Source organism: Oreochromis niloticus, linkage group LG19 (assembly GCF_001858045.2).
Source record: "Oreochromis niloticus isolate F11D_XX linkage group LG19, O_niloticus_UMD_NMBU, whole genome shotgun sequence".
In the NCBI taxonomy this organism is placed as follows: Eukaryota; Metazoa; Chordata; class Actinopteri; order Cichliformes; family Cichlidae; genus Oreochromis; species Oreochromis niloticus.
This window is the reverse complement of record NC_031983.2, coordinates 10,913,759-10,926,186: the sequence shown is the minus strand read 5'-3', so window position 1 is coordinate 10,926,186 and position 12,428 is coordinate 10,913,759.

Here is a 12,428-nt window from a genome sequence, read left to right as displayed (position 1 = left end):
AAAATAAGAGACGGCAAACTTGGCTGCGATCAGCGAAGAGGAGCAGAAGAGTCCGCTTATAGCAGTATCTATAAAATAAAATAAAAAAGCAAGGTGGTTAAAATAATCACTAAAATGAGTTTTCAGTAATTAGTTACTCTAATGCGTTTTTTATTTCATGATATCTCTATAATATTCCATATTGCGTCGGTCATTTCAGTTTAATGAAACAGCTAAATTGTATTTTTCCACTATTTTTGGGTAGTGGATCTTTTGACTTCAAATTGCACCTTGGTATCGCTGTTATATTTCAGTTGATGGCTGGCATCCGCTTTTGTTTCCTTCTCTTCTCCTTCGTCTCTTTATTGAGTTCTACTGAAGAAAGAGGGGAATTCTTTTTTTAGGAATATTTTATTTATATATTAATTTTTCCCAAAATCAATCGGTCTACAGCTGGGTGCCGGGGGACACATCAGACAGAAACTGATTAAATAAATCTTAACTTCTCGTTTAACCCAACACAAAAATATCTTTTAAAAGACCACAAGCAGTTTATTTTTGACGCTCTATTTTCAGCACGTATTCACTGCCTCCTCTGGCTCTCTGTTATTTGTGGACTAATCCTGGACCTCTCACTGACTTTTCTGTTTGTTGTTAATAAAACATGCGTGTGTGTTTGGCACAGGTTTGTCTGACTCTCTGGTTCACAGCTATGGGCCCTTGAATGTGTGTTATTTTTCTTATTGTCAGCCTTTGTGTAAAATGTTTTTCTTTCAGTATAAAAGCTTGCAGATTATGAAGTTTGTGCACACTGCTGCTCACCATAGCAAGTCAAGTTTTTTTCTTACAATTTTCAAGCACTTATTATGAATTTTATTCTAAGGTAAACCCCCAGAACAATCTCTTTTTCTCAGCTGGCCACAGGTTCTTGTGCTGGCTCAGGAAAGCTCCACTTGACTGGATCCCCCAGCTTGCAGATACTTGGAGAAAAAAAAAACATTCAGAAAACTGGGCTCCAAATCCAGTAACACAAGATGCAGTATTTCAGTGTCTCTGCGATACGCCTCTTTTCCAAGTCCTCCCCTCTCTGTGTGAAATCGATTCCCAGTGTGTGGAGAATTTGTGCCCCTGTTGGCATTGTTGTGCAGACACATGCTGGGGTTTATGATGCCCTTGGACGGCAGAAGTGCTTCCTCCCCCTGTCTTACTTACTAAACCAATCTCCACCTCATGTTCTTTTGTTTCAGTTTGTTTGCACTCCAAAGCACTTATCTCACACATTCAGTTCATGGACAGCTTTGTGGCTACAACAATGAAATGCCAATGCCCAGAAACTTTCTCCTCGCCTTTTTGTGAGAATTGCTAATGTATTATTGGACACTTTCTTACAAGTCTGTGCAGCTCAGTCCAAAAAAAGTTAAAAAAAAGTTTTCTTCAAGTGTCTACTTTTGTTACATTACTGTATAGTTTATGCAATACTGTATCTAAACCGCTACAGTAGCAAATTTTGCATTGGTTTGTGCCCTTTCATGTCTGAGGTGCTTGTCAGAGTTACTATTTTCTGTCAGCTGTTAATGCATGAAGAAGAGTTCAGCTCAGGGGGAAAATTGCTCTCTGACAGCAGCGGGCTTATTAAAAGTCTTTGCAGCTATAACCCACATTAAGAAAGCAGTTTATGCATGAACTGTTACAATGCAAGGCCTGGCATTTTGGATTTTAAATGCTCGTGCTCTGTGTTGTATGAAAGTGTCATCGCAAAGTGATCTCTAAAGAAATCATTCCATCCTTGAAGCAATATCTTAAAAGCTATTATGAAAAGATGATCCTCGGATCGACTTTAATAGGATTTCTAATTGTCCCCCAGCAATGAGGCTGACCTCAATCTCAGACAACATGATTATCATTCAGAGCATCTCCCTGATGTGAATCCTCAGTGCATGATAAATTACTGTCTCACCTTCCTTTCTTTCCTTCTCTAGTGCAGGAGAATAAGTGAGAGGGCCCGAGTCTAAAACTCAGATTGTCTTATTAATCAAATCTTCCAATGTTTCTCACTTTTTGGTGTGCCGGAGAGTTTTTCATCTGTTAATATACAACAACAGCATGTACAACCGGTGTGTGCAAAGAGCACGGGTCTGATATTTGATGCTTAGAGCTGAGAACATCAGTCAAATGACAGTTTAGCCATAATAGCACTCTAATGGCTCCCTGACTCTTCTCCTCTGTGCTTGTGGTAGGCAGTCTACCACACAATATAATCCTTTACCTAAGTGGAATAAAAGGACACACCGAGGAGACAATATGTCCCATGTGACTTCATCCCAGACCAACCCCATCACACCAGCACCTCCCACAGAGGCTCAGCAAGTCACCTTAGAGATCAGTGACTGACTCCCCAGCCACCTGCTGTATAAATATTCAATGCACACTAAAGATAAACCCGGCTCGTGCACGGAGAAAGAAAAAGAGGGCCGTTCAACAGAAGAGGAAGGTTGTAATTTCAATGTAGTGAGTCCAGCTGTGATTGGAAGGCATGTTGGCCTGCAAAGGTCAGATTTAAAAGCTTGGTAAACGTTCAATAACTTTGTGATAATGCATGGTTTCAGTTGGAGAGAAAATGGAATTTAAATACAGCGAGAAATGAATATTCATACCAGAGCCAATTTTTGAGACTGAAAAATCACATATTCAGACATTGAGATAGTTCTCTTCCAACTAGAGAAACTATTCTGTTGCACAACAACAGTGCTTAAGATGAAATATCGTCATGTCCTTTGAAGCCTCACATGACCTTTCTTTGTTGTCTCCATGCAAAGAAAAACACTTGCGTCTCACAGAGCACTCTCCAGCCTATAGGATTTCCTCTTCCACCTCCTCTGTCTTCAGCCACAAAAGTTGATTTGTGTCGAGAGGACAATTGGCAAGAGAGAGTCTGCTTGCTCTCACTTAACGATGCCAGTCAGTGTATAAACAAAGTATGCAACGACGCTGCATTTTTAAAAATAAAGGATCCACAGAGCCTATCCTCTCCCTCGTGCTAATCCACTCCAAGACACTGTCAACATGCTTTTAGTGGAAAAGGGCATCTTGTCACACATTTCACTCATTTTTGAATAATCAGAAGTCAATGCATTGTTATACAACCATCTATTTTCTTCCTAGAAACCAGGACCTTAATTCTGTAGGGCAACAGTACAAACCACCAAACCACCATAACGTCCCACATTGTTATAAATGATGCACCAAATTAGCAAAACACAGCGTTTCCATTTTTTAAAACTTTGGATCAGTCATACAGCAGGCTGTTATCTATGCTCACTTAACTCTCAGTGGATATGGCCTTGCAAACTCAACATTGCAATCATTCAAACACAATGCTTTTCTGTCATTTTATCTGTGACAAATCACCTCGATGGCAGAAATTTAGTCAGCATTACAACCAGAATTAGTAAAAGCTATAAAACATCACACTGGCGCCTCTGCAGAATTATTTACACGAAGGAAAAAACAACATAAATCAAAATGCTCCAGAGAGCAAAAAATAATACGTTAGTGCTAACTCCAGTTCACACATTGCTTTGTCTCTCGCTATACATCAGACTTTAGTAGATGCAAAAAAGGTATGTTCACCCTGAAGGCAGCTCCCTCTGGTGTTGAAAACAGGACCAGTGTGACAATTTAACTGTGACAAGACAGAGTGTAATTAGTGCCTCAAGTCACTGTCTGTCACATCGACTCAGTATAACGTCTAAAATATGACGTTTTCATCAACATTTGTCTTCTTATCCGCATCACTGAAGGTCACTGTCTCCATATGTGGCTATGACTTGTAAAACATGTACACATGATTTATTGTTGCCTGACAGAGGACGCTGGAAGTGCGTCACTGAAAGAGTCAGCAAAATGGATATCACAATACGTCTTTAAGCATGTGGACTCGTACACGAGAAAGCACTTAACCCTTGACCTTTGTCCTGTTGTTAAAGGACGATCAATAAACCAATCCAATCAAGGTTGAATTTTGCAGTGAACATTTGCATGTCATTAGAAGAAGCTGTCAATAAGAGGAATTTTTGCATTTGTTCATTAGATTCTCTTTAGGTGTACTGCATGTATTTAATGCATAACAAGATATATTGTTAGATGAAGAAATGTGTTTACTTGTATTTACAAGGCTGGGTTGGAAATATACTACATTTTAATATCAAAACGATAAATATATTAAAAAAATGTCCTTTAAGAATTGGATGAAATGGCTTCTTTCCATTAAGCCACGCCGTTTGTCAAGTTAAGAAGCTGACTGGACCATTCTTTAAATCTTGATAAAGCTCATCTTTGAAATATATTAAAAGCTTAGAACTATGCAGCACATTAGGGTACAGCTCTATAGCCGAGGTAAAATATCACAATAGTGTCACACCCACAATTTCTCATTCACATCTATGCATCCTTTATATTACGTCATACATTTAATCATGTAATTGTAGAGCAGCTCTTGGAGGCAGCCGCTGTAGATTTATGGCCTCTGGTGGTAACAAAGTTAAATCCCTCAGTGTAGCTTTTCTGCATGCTCCGTCCCTTTGCACTGCAGGCAGGATGATGGATTAGGCCTCCGGTGTGAGGAGGGGGCTGAGGAGCAAAGGCTGGACGACAACAGCAGGGATGGGGACATTTAGCATGATTGACCAGGCGGGATTGTGAGTAATGGTCACGCTGATATTAGCTTAGGGGTCTGCCTCACTGCACACGCTCTGAATTTTGATGATTTCAGGGTGTTTATTACAGCAGATGCTGTTCAACAGATTGCAGATTTGCAGATCTCTATTTCAACAGCTCCACGGGGGTTTTGATGGAGACACATCTGTACAGGAAAATGCTGTTTTCAGTTTTAATAGAAAATTCTGTAATGCACATACAAATTGACAGTTGAAAATGAGTCAGGCTGCATACACTACAGGACCAGGGTTATGTTAAATTCCTGGGGCACACAAAGGGCCCAGGAGGTCCTGCCACAGCCATTTCATTCAAAAGTGTGAATGAGAGTTTCACCGAGGTGCTCCACAAGGTCAACTAACTTAGCAACTGCTGCACGCTACAACAGATGTCACCTTGCCAGTGCATCTGACTTTTTCGTTTTGCAGTATGTACATTTTCATATGGATTAAAAAAAGTTCACTCAAGAGCCTTTGAAGAATATCCAGGTCTTTCAGTTTTAGAAAGTTTTCAGCCCCAGAAGCACTAAGTTAGATAAGCTGCAACTCGACAGCCAGTCGATGAGGACTTAAGCTTCAATCTATTGAAGCAGAGCTCGATGAACTCTTGATCAGACTTGTTTTTCTGTGGTTAACCTCCATTTTCAGCACTACATAAGCTCAGTTCTTGTTGACTATCGACAGGTTAGTCTCTCTCCTGCTCCATAGGCAGATTTTTGGTCGCACTGAACTCTGAGCTCATTAATTACATCAAGTATCAGACAAGATGGTCAATTCTCAGAGTGAAACAGGTTGAACCCTGATCTAACAAAAGCACAAGAGGTAAATAAAGATATGGTGCATGAAGCTCTCGTTGTTGTTTCCTTTGGCAGGTATGAAGAGTGAAATGGTGGAGAGTGTGGCTCAAATCATCCTCTTCAAGCAGCCTTAGGGAGGATGAAGCTGTAGCTTCTACAGTGTATTCATTGTCATATATTAAAATGTGGTTATTTATGGTTTCTCGCCAATACACAGAAAAAAAAGTGTCACTGGGAAGTGCTAGTCAGCAAACACCACCTAAATAATGCATTAAGACAGCCTTTTTCAGAATATAACCAAAAGTACACAGCTTAAATTAAGGGTGATAAAAGAGCTGATGAAGATATATTTTTTCTCTTTCTGCAGAGTGACAGAAATATTGCAGTTCATGCTCATTTTATAGGGTCTCACATTCAGAATCCATTTTTTTCATCAAGATAGCTGATTCAGCTGCCCTGTGCTAACTTATATTGTTAAGGGAACAATGGGAACAATGCTACCTGCACTTAGTTTTTTGGTTTTTTATGTACAAATGTAAGAGCAGGCTCATAATTCATCTCCAGTTCTAAGCTTATTTCATACAATGTTCGCCTTTAATTTACGCAGGGGCATATTAACGTCTTACAAGTAGCTTATTTTTTGGTTAGAAGGGAGCTAAAGATGCACATCTGCACTGTATTGCCAATGCTGTGGGCCCCTTAAATATTGATCATCCCCTCTGACCCTATGCACCCTTGAGCATCATCCCCCATAAGAGCCCTTATCCCTCAAAGACCCACATTGATTAAACCATTTAGGCCATCAAGCTGTGTAGGTGCAGGGTCACACTCTGTCTCACGGCCACTGTCTCAGCAAGGGGAGTCTACAGGGAATTGATGCTCACTGATAACTAAGTCCCCGAGGAGTTTTCTGAAACAGGAAATGCTCCCAAATGATGCCTCATGTTGATGAAACTCTTGATAAATGACTTGTTTTGGTTATGCGCTATGCTATTTCATCAACACTACGATGCACACTTGGGATTCAGTATGTAAACTCACACTGAAGCTCTTTCTCTGGGTGACTAGTGTGCAAATTGGAAAGTTACTGTTGATTTCGGTGGGGAAAATAATGAGAAAAAAATCCTTCTTAACTGTCCTCTTATGAAGAGCTACAGTGAAATGCATGACGAAAGGAAACAAAATCACAGCAGCACTCGTTTCCTGTTTGCTTCACATTTATCCTTACAAGTCAAAAAGAGTGAGCATGTGGAGTGTAATCGATCTAGGATCCCAAATTTTAAGCAGGTCCATAGTTTTTTCAGTGGATCTGAAGCCATTAGCATGTTTCACATCATGCAAACTTTAATAGACTATATTTTGTGTAAGTCCTTTTCTTTCTTTTTACAGCACCTGAATCTCAAGCATATTAAATAGTATGAGATGATACAGACATGCTATGACTTTAAGTTTTAGTGCTTACCTTTAACTGCAGATTAAGCTGCAGGTATGTGTGGCAAAGATATTTACTAAATATGTACAGATGTATTTGTTTTGATCTTATTACGTCTGCCTTAAAACTAACCACAATCACCTTAACTGATGAATCTAGTATAAATCTATTCACATATATTGTATTAAAAAAAAATTCCCCAAACTATTGAACTATTGAAAACTCCGTCTGTCTTATACATCTCTTGGTTGTGAGTGTGATATCGGTGCTATAGATATCCAAACAGCCTCATATACAAATATGCAGTTTACAACCATTTTACTGCTGTTACTAGAGTGCCACCCTCTGGTCATCCTGCCAACATCACATCTGTGATGAGACATGAGAGAGGTTTTTTTCAGATGCTGAAAAGCACTCAGTTGTGTCTATTTAGGCTATGATGTGATTTTGCATCTATTATGGATAGAGCATGAGGCTGTAGCAGTGCTACAAACAGCACATTGCGCACAGACCATCAAAAAGATATCACTTGCATGATAATCCTTCAAGTAAGTCGATGAAAAAATGTATGTTTTACTTCTTGAATTAATCTTTATAGAATCCCGTACAGCCACCAGAAGGATGTAAGAACTGTTTTGTTGTCCACAATCAAAAGCAACGGCTACTAATGAGGAGGTCCCGCTGCCATGCTGTCTTTTACACATATTAGATTTTAGTCGTTTTCACTTCTGTTACATTTTCCAAGATGACACTCTGATTTTCATATGAAAAGGGAGGACTGCAAACAGAGGAACCACGCCGAGTACTAAATTATCTTGTCTCCCTCTCACCATTTATGTATAGTATTGCTATTATTTATGAACATCTTTTGTTTGGAATCTAAAAAGAGGGAGAAAAGTACTTCAAAAGCATAAGCGCCTTGTTACGAACACTTTCGCTGGATACACACTGTTTTTCTGAGACTGTGTTTTTCTCTACAAACTCCCAGTATTACAAGCATTATTCATTCATGGCTGTAAGCATCTCAGAGTCTAAAGATACGTGTTGTAGTCTGGTGTACAAACAGTAAACTTCCTAATACTGTCATATCGTTCCACTTAAAAAAAACTCTTTGTGCATTTTGCTCATTTATACATAACTGTATTGATTAACTCTTTGATATGAGCATAATTCCTTGTGAGTGGCCTAATGAGACAGTTTCATTACAGTGAACCCTGCAGCAAGCTGCAGCTGTTAGACCCTTGAGCTAGCCACTAATTCATTCTTTCTGCACCGGGGGTGCTGTCATAGCTAAACTTGCACTCTCCTGTAAAATGTCCAAAATGCTGGATTTTAAACAAATCAATCAGTTTTGTGTATTATCATTAATATGCCCGATTCTCACATTTTTAACAAGGTGTTTGTATCTCCAGTGTCAGGCTAGGCTGCAGATAAAGATGTGTCTCTGATCAACTCTCCTTCTAACTCGATCCACATGATTAGATCATTGCAACACAGCAGATATTCTCATGACAGAAATAAAACTTTCATCTTCGCTGTTGCAGACAAGTCAAGTCCAAGTGAGGCTCAACATTCTTCTGAAACAACTTAATACAGAATAGCAGACTCACTGTTTAATAAGCTGTCTGTTTATACTTCCTTTGGTGCATTCAGATTAAAACCTTCCTTTTCAAAAAATATCAACTGCAATAATTATTAACAGCTAAAAAAGACGGTTCACAAAAAGTCACATACACACAAAAAAACATGGTAAAGAATCAGATTTAAGGTAAACGTTCTGGTGTTCAGGTAGTCTTTATGTTCTTGCATCACACATTCAGAAGTCTCACTTCCTTTCCTGACTGGTCCATCTGATTACAATCCAGTTTGAGGCCTATGACCTTTTCCAAGGGCAGATAAACCTTTATCTGACTTGTAAATCCAGGAGTCTCATGACTTTGGCATCCAAAGGAGGAATCCTGCTTCTAAGTTTTCAACTGTGGATTGACAGAAATTCCTTAGCACGCTAAACGTTATCAACTTGGCACCTCACGAAGCATCTAATTTAGCGAATGAGTCAGGTTACTCCAACTGCACAGCAAGACAGTGTTTCCCAAGGTTTTCTGGGAACTGAGATTAGGAGTAATTTCAGATGTTATAGCGATTGCCTGGTTTCCCTGAGCTGAACTGTGTCCAAACGTCACTTTATAGAGAGACGAAGTTTGTCTATAAATCATGCCACATGGAACTTACTGAGCAGTTCAATATGATCACTATTGCTCGTGACAGACTAGTGCAATTAGATGTAATAGTCAGTCTATGTATGGTCAAGCAAGTGACCCAGAATACTATAGTTTAATAGCTGGGCTTCTCTGGGAGTGTTATTATCCATGATAGCACAATTTCTGGTCATTTGAGTGTGATGCATTAAAACTGCCATGTACAGTATGTTCTTGTCATGACACTGTTCAGCCTCAGGACCTAACTTTTGGTATAGGCACTGAAAATAGAAGTCTCTCTCATCAGAGAAAAGATGGTACAAGATCAGCTATATCGCACGTATTTAATTTTAGATTTTTATACCTTTTTGCAGCAAAGCTTATGAGCTGATGATTCACTTTGATTTATGCTAATAACTTCTGATACGTGATTCCTTGGGTTTGTGTGTGTGTCTGTACCTTTCTTCCTGTCTTGAGAAAAACACTTTACCAATCTGATAAGGGCTTTTTAAGCTTTCATGTCTTCACAGTTGCTGCCTTTCTTTGAAGCGATTGGCTTTGCGGTACTTCTAAGATCACACACTTTTTCATTCTTCAGACAGATGCATGTTACACGATAAAGAGAATTGCCAATATGTCGCTGAAGCGTTATGAGAAAGATTTCTTTTAATAAAAGCACGTACTTTGACTTTAAAGTTTCTGTTGCAATAAAACATCTGGGGGGGTTTTGTGTGTGTGGGTTTCTTTTTTATTATTATTCTTGTGAAATCCAGTAAACAGCTGCAGTGTGCATAGTATGTTTCCCATTTTGTTTGCCATTAAAGGTAAATACAAAAGAAACACATGCTGTTATGATGGCTGATTTAAAACTGACAACAGAATAAGGATGAAATTGCATAACTTCGAGTCCTTCATCAGCCAGTTCATGGGAAAGGCCTCTTTTATTTTTTGTTTGTTGCTTTGAGGTTTATCACTTGTTTCACATTTCTCAAGCAGCCTGCATGCATAACATCATCTCAGATACCAGATGCTTTGGACTGGACACTGCCTGTAATACTTTATTTGACTGCATCCTTGAAACAACTTGCTCTTATCTCTTCCCCTGCTTCACGTCCCTCAGCTTCCATCTCATTTCCACCAAAGGGAATAAATATGCTGCATATAAGGTGCCATTTGCGCCCCTCACAGATTGAGTATGTGGGCAATTTCTCAGAAATATAGTGGAGACTGCCTCCACTGTGCCACTCCATTCAGAAATCCAATTTATTCATTTCAGCTTCATGCAATAGGACTCTCTTACACAAGCTATTGGATGTAAAACACAGCAGTACGCCCGGGATCCTATATTTCATGATAACTTATTTCCCATGCAGATGTCTCCCAGCTGTTCAACATCTGCAGATTTGTGTTTCCTGCCCAGAGTAATAAGGTCTGTCCATTCATGAGCACATTTCCCAAGCCTGTGTGCTCAGCCTGTTCCTGTTGCTTCTACGCTCTTTGCCATGTCTGTGAGGCCTGTAATCTGATCCTGGAAGCAACAGGGTGCACAGGTCAGATCCTTTAGCACGCCAGCCACAATGCCACAAGGCACCCTGTCTAATAGTTACAAGCCATGCCTGAACCCAGCAGTGGCAAAGCAAATCTTCTCATCGCTGCAGACAGGAGATGAAGAGCGGTGTGCAGGCTCTTTAAATTAAGCTGGCATTTCCTTCAGTGACTTCTTCACGTTGATAAGAGCCTTCCCAGGAGGCATGGGGGGCTAAAGGCAGTGGGCGGGGTGGCATAACGTGAGTGTGTAAATCCCACTTTACAGTTTATCTGTTATGTGGAAGACTAGGGCTGTCCCTCGGGACGGTGAGGCCTTTGCCCCCTCTAACCGTGCCCCTCCTTCAAACCCAGGGAGCTTCTGGGTATCTCTGCAACCAAAGTGGACAAAGTCACGCCAGAAAGAACCAAGATTCCTTCTGGTTACAGCGTGGGAATATGTCCTCTCAGGAGGAAGTAGGAATAATAAGAAGAGGAGGAAAACCACAGCGAGGAGGTCAAGAGGGAGGGTGGGGAACTACTTGCAACTGCACCATCAAAAGCAGCAGATGTGGAGCTTCTCTTCACTCACTTCTACTTGTTAAGAAAAAAGAAGAAGCCCTTTTTGGTCTGAATACTACTGAATGCCAGATGATGGCCCATTTAGCCCCCTTTTGTACTGGTTCCTCAGGCTATCTCGCATATGCCTATCTAGATGTTATGACCACAGGGTCGCAGTTTCCCATTAATCACCAGCACCCATTTGTAGTGTGATTAATCTCTTTATCTGTGGTGTTCTGGATCTGCAGGTGCCTGTGGTTTGGTGTTTCTTTACAGCCAGGTGTAGCATAGTGTGAATGGAGACACCCCAATGCTTCATAGAGGAACATTAGAGCAGATTTGTTGAGTTGCAAGATGTGTCAGGATGACAGATGAGTTCAGTACTAAAGTGCTTCCTCTTGTATATTGAGAGAATAGCATGGTTAGCGTGTAAACAATAGACTACGATCTTCTTTGATCACCAGCACAAAGACACTTGATGACTGACCACCGGAGCGACCCCGCTGATATGAAAGTGTTGCGTACAAGCCTGGCCTCCAAACCCCCATCGACACCAGTTTGTCATCTGCGTGCGTGCCTCCGTTTAATCCCGGGTCATTCAGCTCTACTTAAACACAGAGGCACAGAGTATAAACACAGGCTTATTAACACCGCCAGAGTCAGTAATCTTCCTCGAAAACTTTCGACCGTGACTCACGCTTTTACCCTGACATGTGCTTTGCTCATTACAGCATGATGTATCACAGGGATTTTTATAGTCAATATTTGCCTGGATCTGTTTGGTTTCATTGTTTAATCTGCATCAACATTTTGACACCGTGATGGAGCTGTTATCAAAAAAATCCGAAACGTGTTTTTCGAAAAAAAGAGCATTGGTGAAGAGACGGCTGTAGTGTATTTACATACTGTTTAAAAGGAATGTAACCAAGATTTGCTCTGTGCACAGATGTTCATGAGGGGTTTTTGATATGTCCTGATGTTCTGCCTCAAATGCGTTTATCCTAAAATGTCCTTCTAGAGTTTTTCTCACATTTATGCCACGAGTATCGAGCAGCTATCAGTCTTTTTAATTCCACAAATTCTCCAGTGTTGTCGACATTTCATTATGCAGTATCAACAAAAAATGCACACATGGAAAATCAGTGGAACTTTTTTTAAATAACTTGTTTATTAACACATTCTTTTTACTGAAGAAGGTATTCATTTATCTCCAGAAGGATTAGTC